Source organism: Lissotriton helveticus, chromosome 7, assembly GCF_964261635.1.
Source record: "Lissotriton helveticus chromosome 7, aLisHel1.1, whole genome shotgun sequence".
Lineage (NCBI taxonomy): Eukaryota > Metazoa > Chordata > Amphibia > Caudata > Salamandridae > Lissotriton > Lissotriton helveticus.
In genome coordinates this window covers 1421609278-1421622553 of record NC_136068.1, presented here as the reverse complement: position 1 = coordinate 1421622553, position 13276 = coordinate 1421609278, and the positions used below count along the sequence as shown (strand labels likewise).

The window sequence follows — 13276 nt, the reverse complement described above, 5'->3', positions numbered from 1 at the left end:
TGCAAGTATTTAAACTGAATCAATCTCAGGCGGACAGAGATGGCCGCTCCTCTAGGGCCTGCCAGTGCCTCATTCCAGTCTTCCTCTTCCGAAAGAACTGCGCGCGGGGCATATGGTATTCAGCACTCAAGTCCTGGAATGACTTAAGCGACGTCCCCGCCATGACGTCTCCCAGTCTAGAAATTCCAACAGCATCCCACCCCGCAAAGCCCTGAAGGGCTGCTAGGTCAGGGAGGCGGCCGTTTTGCCAGAGAGGAGTTTCTTCCGTCAAAGTCTGCCACCAAGCCATGCGCCGTAGGGCTTGCCGCCAAACATTAAATACCACCTGCGTCACTGACGGCAGTGCCTTACGCCTCTGTGTTGCATATAATAATGTATGGAGCGTGTGGGGCTCCATAAGGGACCGCTCCAGTGCATAGGCCGGATCCCCCCTGTCTCCATACCACCATTCGTTCAATACAAGGAGATGCGAGGCTTGATAGTATGAGCGAACATCAGAGGTTGCCAAACCCCCACTATATGTCGATCGGAAACATGTGCGAAGTGCTACCCGGATCGCGCCGTCCACCCAGAGGAATTGCCCCAGAGTCGAGTCTACTTGTTTAAACCATGAGTCTGAAATAGGATAAGGATGATTTTGCAACTGGTAAAGTAGTCTAGGCAGAGCCACCATTTTAAAAATGGCCGACCTACCATAGATCGTCAGTGGCATGCGGGACCACACTTTGATGTCAGCCCGGGCGCGCTCCCAAACTGGCGTCACGTTGCGCTCCCAGGATACAGCAGTGATCTCCGACAGAAACACCCCAAGGTATTTAATACCACCTACTGCGATCTGAAGGGCCGATGCCCAGTCGCCAACTGCCGGGCCATCGCCCAGTACCCAAAGGGAAGATTTACGCGGATTGACATACAGGCCCGACGTCTCGCCGAAAATTTGTAGGATACGCATAAGGCGGGGCCCCGACCTATTAAGGTCCGTTAAAAAGAACAGGACATCGTCCGCATAGAGTGCGAGTCTATGCGATAGACTACGCTTCCACTCAAACCCCCGCATCTGTGCATCTATCCGGACCCACGCAGCTAGCGGCTCCATAGCCAAGGCGAATAAGTAGGGCGAGAGGGGGCAGCCCTGCCTGGTCCCCCTCCCTATAGCGAAGCTCGGGGATGACACCCCCGCCACGCGGCGGAGGCCGTCAAGTTTGTGTATAGCAACCGCACATATGACACGAAAACGGGACCCAGATTCAGTCGGGGCAGGAGCGAGAACAGATAAATCCAGCTAAGTGAATCAAACGCCCTGTCCATGTCAGCCAGGAAAAGTGCCGCCTGCTCCCCAGTGGAGCGAATCGCCGCCACCACAACCTGAGCCCGCCTGATGTTATGTCGCTTCGCCCGACGAGGCATGAATCCCGCCTGGTCTGGGTGTATGAGATTCGTAATATATGGCAGCAGCCGATTAGCCAACGCCTTGGCCAAAACTTTGGCCTCCACGTTCAATAGGGAGATTGGACGGTATGAGGCATGTTGCTCCGGTGGCCGACCCGGTATGTGAAATACCACAACCTCGGCATGTCTCCAGTCTGGGGGCAGACTACCGCGCTCCCTTGCCTCCTCCACGACCTCTCTGTACTGGGCCCCGAGTTGTAGATGAAATTTCTTAAAGAATTTGCTGGGAAAGCCGTTAGGGCCTGGTGCCTTACCTGCGTTCAATTCCTTCAAACCCGTACCCAATTCATCCTCCGTCAGCGGAAGATCGAGGCGATCCCGAGCCTCATCAGAGACTGTTCGCGGCGGCAGATCGGCTATGAATTTATCAACCAAATCCGCGGAGATGCATTCACTTGGGGCATAGAGGTCAGCATAGTGTACTCCTCCCCCACTTCAACATCAAACATTCCCCCCTGACGCCTACACCCTCCCCCCCTCCCCCCCATACCTCAAAAAAACAATGAAGTACCTGTTGCGGTGTAGCAGAGCCTCCACCCCCAACCCGAGGTCGACGACCCTCTAACCCAATGGATCCCCATAACACTACCCATCCCCCCAAACAACCGTCAACTACCCTAAACTCAGGGAGTGCGCCCGCCCTTAGTATCCCCCCCACCCCACATTAGCCCAACATCTACATCATCTGAAAGAAACAGGTTAGTATTAGATTCCTTACCTTAGAATATCCCCAGGCGTCAGTCTGGATCCGGAAACTTTTGCGTAGCAGTACCCCTGCGCGTCGGTAGGCGTCGTCTGCAGGCGTCCCCTGCGGCTCCGCGTCCGTCGTCGGCGTCGTGCGCCATGATGACGTCGCTGGAGTATATAGACGCCGCCTCCGCGCGCTGACGTCAGTTCTTCTTTTTTCCGCGCCAGTTAGCGCAGATCCGAGAAGTGCAGTACTCCGGTCTTTTGACCAAAGTTTTTGTGAATCCTTGATTCTTCTTACGGTGCCGGTAGGATGCCCGGTTTTAAGAACTGTGACGACTGTGACCGCACGATGTCGGTCACGGATCATCACCGACTCTGCCTCCGGTGCCTGGGCCCCGACCACGCCGTGGACGACTGTGTCGACTGCCGGGCTCTGACGAATAAAGCTAGGCGGGAGCGGTCCCGCAAGCTACTCGACCTGCGGGTGTCGGCCCCGCGTCGAGAGCGGTCCCGGTCCGGCCGGAGGTCGAGGGAGCGGTCGAGGGAGCGGTCGCGGAGCCGCCACGAGCGCTCCGGAAGTCGTCACCATTCCTCTGGTTCCTCAGGTAGGAAACACAAGAAGTCGGGGCGTCGTCATCGTACCCCCGACCCCCCCCGACGCGCGCGTGGCCCCACCCCCGCGGCTCCGCGTGAGTCGCCGGCGCGGCCTGCGCCATACCCTACGGTCCCTGGGCAAGGCGCGACGCCTGGGGAGATAGAGGAGTTCCTCAGAGCCATGAGGGCACTGCTCCCGTCCGGGGGCCCTAGCGGTTCGGGTGCTCCTGCCTCGACGCCGTCGGGTGCTCCGGCCCCGGTGCCGCCGACGGCTCCGGCGCCGCAGGGACCCTCAGGGTCGACGCCGGCTGGTCTACCGGCCTCTCCGGCGCCGATTCCATCGGGGTTGCCCCCGACGTCGCCCCCGCGCGGCGCCGGTGCGGCGCCGCACCCATACCCTCTCCGACTCCGGACGCGGAGTCGGACCGGCGTCGCCCGACGCCGAGTCTGACGCCGATGGGAGCCGGTCTACATTGTTGATTCCGAATATGGTGAAGATGTAGATTACGGAGAGGGATGGGAGGGGTCTGAGGACCCTCTGTCACGCGAGTGTCAGTACAATGTGGACTGGACAGGTGATTTGAGTGACGCCAGTGGTCTGGACGACTCTCCTAACCCTGGCTTTGTCTCGCCTCCTACCGTGGCTTCGGAGGAGGGGGCTGCTTATTCAGTGGTGTTGATGAGGGCTGCCAAGGTCTTACACCTTGAGCTCCCCGTCGCGGCCGTGAGGCCTAACATCCTCACTGAGGTCTTCAAACCGCAGTCATGCCCACAGGAGCCACTGCTGCCGTTCAACGAAGCCTTGTCTGACGTTCTTTTGGGCACGTGGTCCAGGCCCGCTTCAGGTTCGCCTGTTGATAGGAACGTGGCCAGACGCCACCGTCCGTTTCCGGATGACCCCAAGTTCCTGTCCACCCATCCCACCCCTGAGAGTCTGGTGCTACAGGCCTCGACTTCCCAGACCGCATTCCCGTCGGCCCCGCCCGACCGGGAATCCAAGAGGTACGACCAGTATGGAAAAAAGGTATTTTCGTCCCTGAGTTTGGGACTGCGGTCTTGCATGCCTCTTGGGCCGCTACTCCCACTCTCTGTGGGATACGGTCACGGACCTGCTGCCAGAATGCCCGCAGGAGGTACGGGCAACGCTCGGCAAGGCTATGATTGAAGGCCGAGACGCAGCAAAATACTCCATCAGGTGTGGTCTTGATACGACCGACTCGCTGGGCAGAGCGATGTCCACGACGGTGGCGATTCGTCGCCACGCCTGGCTGAGGTCCGCCAATTTTTCGGCAGATGTCCAGAATGCCTTGATGGACATGCCGTTCGATGGCAGTCGCCTGTTTGGCGACAAAGCGGACCACGCGCTGGAGCGCTTCAAGGACTCCAGGGTCACGGCCAAGTCCTTGGGTCTCTCGACCCAGCGCCAGCAAATGGGTTAGTTTCGCTCCTTTCGTGGCCAAGGAAGGGGCGGTCCCACACGTGCTGCCAGCCACGCGCCGCAACACATTTCTCAACGCGGTGGCGGCCGTGGAGTCCGCCGTGGTGGCGGTCGGGGACAACGGCGAGGTCAGACCACACCTCCCCCCGCAGCATCGGCCTCCAAATCCTCCTAGTCCGTGCTTTCAGGCCCATGTGACGCCAGTGGGTGGCAGGGTTCGCCATCACCACTCCCGCTGGCGCGCAATCACATTGGACAGGTGGGTGCTGCAGCTCGTCCGAAGGGGCTACTCCCTCCCCTTCGAGACCACTCCTCCAGCCATGCCACCGCAGAACCACCGTGTGTCGGGGGACCACTTGACACTTCTGCAGGAGGAAGTTACGGCCCTCTTGGCCAAGGGGGCCGTCAAGCGCATTCCTGGGCCAGAAGTAGGGCGTGGTTGCTATTCTCACTACTTTCTGGTACCCAAGAAGGACAAAGGGGGCCTACGTCCTATCTTGGATCTACGGAACGTCAACGGCTTCCTCCGGAAGGAGAAGTTCAAGATGTTGACTTTGGCTCAGGTCTTGGCTGCTCTAAACCCGCTAGACTGGATGGTAGCGTTGGACTTGCAGGATGCGTATTTTCACATCCCCGTCCTGCCGGCCCACCGGCGTTACCTGCGGTTCACGGTAGGCCACGAGCACTTTCAGTTTATCGTGCTCCCATTCGGCCTTACCAGCGCCCCACGGGTGTTCACAAAGGTGATGGCGGTGATCGCAGCCCATCTGCGCCGGTTGGGGGTTTCAGTCTTCCCCTACCTGGACGACTGGTTGTTGAAGGCGGGCTCGCCCCAGACAGTCGTCCACCACCTTCAGATGACGGCAGACCTCCTGCACGAGCTGGGGTTTTCCATCAATGTGCCGAAATCACACCTGTGTCCCTCTCAAAAGCTCCTTTTCATCGGAGCGGTTCTCGACTCGGCGCAGTTTCGGGTTTATCCTCCGGAACGGTGAGTCCGGGATATACAGGCTTTGATTCCCATCTTTCAGCCGTTATCCCGGGTTTCGGTCAGGTTGACGCTGCGGCTGCTGGGGCTGATGGCTTCCTGCATCCTTCTGGTGCATCACGCCCGGTGGCGGATGCGGGTTCTGCAGTGGGACCTGAAGTTTCAGTGGGCCCAGCATCAGGGCAACTTGTCCGACCATGTCTTGATCTCGGAGGGCACTGCGAGACAACTGCATTGGTGGCTTACGGACCGCGATTGGGTCAGAGGCAGATCCCTCTCCCTTCCCCACCCGGAGCACGTGGTTGTGACGGACGCGTCCCTCCAGGGCTGGGGAGGCCACTTGGGAGAGGCGGAGATCAGAGGCATCTGGTCTCCGGCGGAGTCCCGGCTCCATATAAACCTGTTGGAACTGCGGGCGATCCGTCTAGCACTGAAGGCATTCCTCCCCTTTGTCAACGGGAGTGTAGTGCAGGTGTTCACGGACAACACCACCGCCATGTGGTACTGCAACAAGCAGGGCGGAGTGGGGTCGTGGACCCTTTGCCAGGAGGCTCTGCGTCTCTGGCAATGGCTGGAACGTCAGAGCGTGACTCTGACGGTTCAACACCTGGCAGGTTCTCTGAACGCCAGGGCGGACAAACTCAGCCGTCGGTGCTCGGTGGATCACGAATGGCGTCTGAACTCGGACGTGGCGAAAGGCCTCTTTCTGCAATGGGGAGAGCCTTGGTTAGATCTATTCGCCACAGAAGAGAACGCGCAATGTCATCAGTTCTGCTCGTTGGAGTTTCCCAGACGGCACTCGCACGGCGACGCCTTTCGGCGCGAGTGGAGTTGCGGTCTATTGTACGCCTCTCCGCCTATACCACTTCTGCCCAGAGTGCTGAAGAAGATCAGGCGCGACCGGGCCCAAGTTATCCTTGTGGCTCCGGACTGGGCTCGAAGGTACTGGTATCCCGAGCTACTCAGCATGTCAGTCGGTCCCTCGATCCGCCTGCCCCTTCTGGAGGACCTTCTGTCGCAGCAGCAGGGGACGGTCCTCCACCCAAACCTGTCCAGTCTCCACCTCCATGCGTGGAGATTAAACGGCGACAGTTGAGGCCATTTGACTTGCCTCCTGAAGTTTGTGATGTGATTCTGGCAGCCAGGCGTCCCTCCACAAAGTCGGTATACGCCTGCCGGTGGAACAGATTTGTGGCATGGTGCACAGCAAAGGCTGTGGACCCTCTTTCTGCCCCTCTCTCCGAGGTTCTCCTCTTTCTTCTCTCTCTTGCCCAGCAGGGCTCTGCTCTGGGCACTATCAAGGGCTACCTTTCTGCCCTTTCGGCCTTTCTAAGGCTGCCTGATCAACCTTCTTTGTTCAAGTCCCCTATTGTAACGAGATTCTTGAAGGGCATCACGCACATGTATCCACCTGTTCCGTTTGTGATGCCTCAGTGGGACTTGAATCTGGTTCTGACCTTCTTGATGTGTGCTCCCTTTGAGCCACTTCATTCCTGTCCTCTCCGTCTCCTGACTTTAAAGACGGCCTTCCTGGTTGCCATCACCTCTGCCAGGAGAGTGAGTGAGCTCCAGGCTCTTTCTGTCAAACCTCCTTTCATGTCCATTCATCCAGACAAGGTGGTTCTGAGAACTAGACCTTCTTTCCTGCCCAAAGTAGTCTCTGCTTTTCACATCGGGCAGTCCATCACCTTACCCTCCTTCTTCCCGCCTCCGCATCCTTCAAAGGATGAAGAGCGGCTCCATCGTCTGGACCCAAAACGTGCGCTTTCATTTTATATGGATCGCGCTCGCCAGTTCCGGGTGGATGACCAACTGTTTGTTGGCTACGTGGGTGCGAAGAAGGGACGGGCGGTGCATAAACGGACCATCTCTCGGTGGGTCGTCCTGTGCATCAAAGCGTGCTACTCTTTGGCTCGGAAGAAGCCTCCGGTTGGGCTGAGGGCCCATTCCACTCGGGCCACGGCGGCTACTACTGCCCTGGGCCGGGGAGTCGCCTTGCAGGACATTTGTCAGGCGGCTACGTGGGCCTCGCTGCACACGTTTGCAAGGCACTACTGCCTGGACAGTCAAGTCCGGAGGGATGGCTTCTTTGGCCGTTCTGTCCTCCAGGACTTTCTGGTGTAAGCTGTATTGGTTCGCAGACCCACCACCGGGGTTGGTATTGCTGGGGTATCTATTCTAAGGTAAGGAATCTAATACTAACCTGTTTCTTTCAGATGAACAAGTTACTTACCTTCGGTAACGATATATCTGTAAGAAACAGTAGTTAGTATTAGATTCCTTACCGCCCCACCCATCCTCCCCGTTCTGCGAACTGATACATAGGGTTAAGGTCATCCCCTTCAGGGCCCTAGTTTCGCATGGCACCAGTGTTGGTTCTTACATGGCTCTGCGTGTTCTGGCGCGGAAAAGCTGTGTGCAAAGAACTGACGTCAGCGCGCGGAGGCGGCGTCTATATACTCCAGCGACGTCATCACGGCGCATGACGCCGACGACGGACGCGGAGCCGCAGGGGACGCCTGCAGACGACGCCTACCGACGCGCAGGGGTACTGCTACGCAAAGGTTTCCCGATCCAGACTGACGCCTGGGGATATTCTAAGGTAAGGAATCTAATACTAACTACTGTTTCTTACAGATATATCGTTACCGAATGTAAGTAACTTGTTCATCTCTAGAAATTCAAATGTCTTAAACGTTCGTTCCTCGCAGCCTCAGGAATATCCAGCGGGGAGGTCCCCAGCCCAGCAGTTTCCACAGAAGCATGCTTACGTCCATGTGCCACCTCAAGTAGATCCACCTTTCAGGGGACAGCCTTCAAGGAATCAGAGGCAGCTCCCCCTCCGCTCGCCGCCCCCCGGGAGGCCGAGCGTCCCCTAGATCCGGACCGCCAGTTGCTCTTGCTCCGTGATTTCCGGGGGGTCAGCACCGGTGCGCCGCTGGAAGACGAGTCTGAATCTCGGCCCGGAGGGGTGTGCACCCGTATCTTGACCGTCTCATCCGTCCAGTGAAACACATCCTCCGGGGTGTCAAAGAAAAGGGTACGGGACTGATAGACCACCCGCAGGCGGGCCGGATACAGTAAGGCATATGGAAGCTTAAGATCACGAAGGCGTTCTTTAGCTGCCGCGAATGATTGTCTCTATTGTTGCACCAGCCTGGTATAGTCGGGAAGATCAGGATTTTCTGGTTGTCGCACATGAGGGGTTCCCTTACCCCTACCTGCCGCAGGATAGTGTCCCGGTCATGATAATTCAATAGCTTGGCGATCACTGGCCTGGGGCGGGATCCGGTTGGTGGTTTTTGTATGAGAGCTCTATGCGCCCGTTCGATCACAAAACAGCGGGAGAGGGAGTCTGGCGGGAGCCAGCTCTCCAGCCACTGGGTCAAGAAGGTCTCCATGTTGCCATTTTCGCAGCCCTCCGGGAACCCCACGAACCTCAGATTGTTCCTCCGAGCCCGCCCTTCGGCATCCTCTGCCCGGAGAGCTAGGCCTTTCTGGATCCCCTCCATGCTGGCCACCTTACGTTTCAAGATCGCCACATCGTCCTCCACACTGGTCTCGGCCTCCGTGATGCGAGTCACAGCATTTCGCAGGTCTTGGCGCAGCAGCGTGACATCCGCCCCTACCGCCCCTATCTTCGCATCCAACATGTCCCTGGATTGGATTATCGCCGCCATAAGTGCCGCATTGTCCGGACCTGGGGCCGCTCCAGCTCCCCCACTCGGCCCCGTGTATTTGTCAATGGGGCCCTGTTTCGAGGCCACTCCCGCCCCTGGTCATGGTGGGCTGCGTCCGGGAGCCCCCGCCTCTGAATATGCCGTTTGCGCCCCGGGAGGTCTTCCCCTCTGGAGTCAGGAGGTTGCTAGTCTTCACCTGGACCGGCCGTGCTCGAAGGTGAACGCCCGACCCGCCGACGCCACCTCGACGACCAGAAGGACTGGCCGTGCCCCTCACTGCGTATGGTGCTCGCACTCCCGATACTGCGCCATGGCCCGGCCCGGCTGCCGAATGGGGGGGAGGGGGTCTCGCCTGTCCAAGCGTCTCCGGTCCGGCCGCAACGGCCCAATGTAGGATCCCTGAGGCAGGGACTGTGTATTGGGACTGTGTATTGACCGCCGCCGCTGGCCTGGGTCTCCTCCTCACACTCCCTGAGGGCCATCCACATCACCGATCAGAGGACCCGCCAAAATTCAAACCCAGGGGGGCCGGCGTGCGCCGATGAAGCTTGTCAGGTGTCCTGCCGGCCACAGGGGGATGTCCCCACCTTCCTCACCCTCCGCGCAGGCCCTGACCCGCTTCCGCTGTTGCAATGGGCCCCTCAGGATGGGCTCCCCGGCAGTCCACGAGTCCACCGTGTCCTGACCCGGCCGCCGATGCAGCCGCCACCCCTCTCCCGGTGTCTGCTGCTCCCCGGGCACCTGCCGCCAGCCCCAGCCAGGGGGGAGAGGGAGGGACAAAGCACGCCTCCTTACTTGTGGCCCTACGGGGCCCGCCGTTATCCGGGCTACACTCCCCACGCACCAGCACCCTGGAACGCCTCCGTGGGGGGGTCGCCAAAATCGAGGCCTCGGTTGCGCCCGGGGGAGCAGGCCACACCACTCCGGCCATCTGCCAAAGGCCACCCCACCGCCTCCGGGTCTAATCGCCGTCGAGCCTCCAGTAATGCTCAGGCCTACTCCCGGTGCACAGACCTGAAGGGCTCCGCTCCCGCCAACAGCACTCCCACCTCTCTTAGTGTGCACCGGGCTGTGCCTCCCGCCCGGAGTGCCCGAAACTCGAGCTCCCCGGCTGCACCGGCCGCCGTAGGCCCCGCCGCTCAGACCGCTGCACAATGGCCCCCGCTGCACTCCGGCGGCTCGAAACGACCCACGCCGCCTGTCGCTGCTCTCCGCTCCCTATTGGCACCTCTGGGGCAAAGCGAGCCATGGGGGAAGACGGATAAATTACAGGATAAACGTTCGGCGGGACGGAGCTCTCTCAGGCTGCGTCCGTCATGATGGCTCTCTCGGCCACGCCCCTCGAAGTGAACTATTTTTAAGATAATATTTTTTATTTGTGAATGTATTATAAATATTTACCGACCATTCTTCAGGAGGATGCAAGGGGCAAATTAAATATGTCTCTGCATGAAATTGTGTGGATTCCTCAAATGTGTTGGCAAGGCTGGATGGCCTATGAGCCTTCCATCCATCCATAAGTACAGCCCCTTGTCCTCAACATACAGTGTTTCCTTGTCGCCTATATGAGCAGAACAGTACTGAACATTAGTTTAAGAGATTTTGTACAGACTGGGAAACACTGATATTGAAATCTAGGTTGACACAAGATTGCAAATCTTAGGGACAGTACAATTGAAATGAGTAATATTATGCATATGAGGTCATGTTTTTAGGATCTGACTGAGCAAGTTTAGTTGGTTCCTGGTTGTTTAAACAACAACTTTTGATAAATTGTCGTACGTATTTTGCCCCCGCTCAAACACTAGCAAGGAAAAAACTTTTCTTTTTATTTCTGTCATCCACATTTATAGCACTTTCAAACCATAGAGATCGCTTCAGAGCACATTGGCAAGTGTCGCTTAATATTAATAAAATCTTGCAAGAAAGAAAATGCGGTCACGTTACTCTGTTCAGAAATCCGTGGAGCGATTTTCCATGAAGAGTTTAGTCAATTATTTTTTTACAATAAAACGAGGTCGAGGAAGTGCTAGAGTTTTCAAATGACAAGAAAATGGCTCCTCTAAAGTGACACAGAATTGCAAGAACACGTCTTTATCGAGGTCCAAGCTCATCAGGTCTGAGTAATTGCTGATAGGCTGTAAGAGCTGGATGCGGAGTTAAGTCCCAATTAAGTAGCATGATCTTTCTCAGCACTGAGTCAGGCAGAAGACTGGCAGTTACGATTGATTGATTGACTGGCAATGGTTAGTTGTAAGATAAATATAAATAATGTATTGCAACTCACACATGCACCGCTGGAACTGGCGTTCTTTTGGGAGGAGATGGGCGTTATCAGTGGCAAAGCGAAACAAGCCCAACCCCCCTTCAAAGGAAACCCCTTAAATGAAGCTACAAAAAAAATCTGAGATGGACATCGAAAATTGCAAAAAGAGTACAAAGCAAGGGCGAATGTGGATATGCAAATATAATGGAGCGGGGATAGCGTTGATGCTGTGGAATAGGGTTCGAGTCAGATAGGAGGCTCAACAAATGCTGCATTAATATGCAAAGCGGTACAAAAGGGGGTGGTGATGGACGGAGCATCCGAACCAATCAAACACTCACACCCAGTCAACAGATCTGGGTTTAATCCATCACCATTCTTTAGCCCACTCTGCCACCCCAGTTCAGACATGGCCATATGCAAATCAGTCTGACCCTGTGCCTCATGGGAACAGTCCAGCCCGAACTGCCAAGCCTTGCCTTCCCTGGACCGGAAACAAGCTTCCTAGGACCGGTTTCTGGCATTTCACCCGTCTTCAGCCATGCTTGCTTGAATCCAGTGGCAAAGTGAGCAAGGGACTCACGTCTGAGCATACCCTGGCAACTTAACACCTGGATAGAGCAATCAGCAACTAAAAGAGGGGTTGTCACTGTGCAGGAACTGATTCTATTGAAATTCATGTAACTTTTGATCCGTTTGTGCTAAGAACCTTTTTTAATTAAATTAATCACCTTATGCAGCAGATGGTGGATTATGTTGCAAGTGAGGCAGATCCATACTATGTGGAATATGCTGTGGCTGCAGAATCACTGGTGTTTCCATGCTCCATATGCCCATAGACAATGGAATTCATAGGGTAATATTTAATCAGATAATCCTAGTATTCTGGCACTAACAAGCACACTTTTAGACATATGGGTGCAGTTTGTAAATGATTATACTTTTATTAAATGAACCTTGACATTCTTTATGATGGAACATACCTTTAAGCAGACACTTGTCTATGGAAGACAGCAAGAGTCAAATTTTTAACATTCATACTGAAAGGCTAATACTTGCCGTTAAGCCAGATATCTTCAATTAAAATATTTGCGTGTCAATAAAAAGTAGTTTTTACCTAATTCTACTATTCTCCCATTAACAAACACTACTTTAGACGTATCATGCTGTTCGAAAACAATTTGCCTATTTATTGAACAACCCTGACAATATTATTTGTAATGAAGCAAATGCATAAATATGGAGAAAGCAGGATGTGTTAGACTGAGGGCTTTAGTCCATAACTATAACCAATACTGCAAGTCGCAGAGTACAAAGCAAACTCTAACCTAGATGAGTTCCTCACTTATTGACCATTGAAACTTGAAACCTCTGTCATTTTTTGCATTGCCTGCTACAAATACAACATGTCACCATCTTTGAAGACTCTATATTTTGTGAGATATGCAATAAAAAACTAAAATAGACATGTGAGGAGCTTGAAGGTGATTCTCTTGTTGATTGGGAGCAAGTGGAGTTGTCGGAGGTGTTGTGTTATGTGGCTGCGGCGGGGGATGTCGAGGACCAGTCTGACTGCGGCGTTTTGGACTTTCTGTAGTTTCCTGTGCTGTTTCTGGGTGACGTCCGCTTAGAGTGCACTGCCGTAGTCAAGTTTGCTATTGATGATTCCGTGGTTGACCGTCTTTCTAGATACTGTGGGGATACATCTGAATGTCTTTAGGAGCAGGCGAAGTGGAAGCAGGATGAGGATACTGCATTGATTTGGCTGTTAATTGTGAGCGAGGAGTCCAGTATGATACCGAGGTTGCGTGTATGGTCTGTAGTGGTGGGAGAGGTTCCTAGTGCGGCGGGCCACCAGGAGTCAGCCCAGGCTAAGGGGATAGGTCCCATGATAAGTACTTCGGTCTTGTCCGAGTTGGGCTTGAGGCAGCTGTCTTTCATCCAGGTAGCAACGGCCTTCATTCCGCTGTGAAAGTAGATTCTGGCGGCTGTGGGTTCGTTGGTGAGGGAGAGGTTCGGCTGGGTGTTGTCAGTGTAGGAGACAATGTTGAGTCTGTGGCTTCTCACAATGGCGGCAAGGAGAGTCCTGTAGACGTTGAAGAGGGTGGGGCTCGGGGAGGAACCCTGGGGCACTCCGCAGCTGATCTCTGTAGGTTCGGAAAGGAGTGGGG

General features: G+C 55.6%; 1 protein-coding gene across 3 annotated transcripts in view; it reads left to right on the top strand.

The window, feature by feature from the left end:
- The window catches only part of LOC144770320 (manganese-dependent ADP-ribose/CDP-alcohol diphosphatase-like), a 235725-nt gene that overhangs the window by 84585 nt on the left and 137864 nt on the right, over positions 1-13276 (top strand). The window lies entirely within an intron of this gene.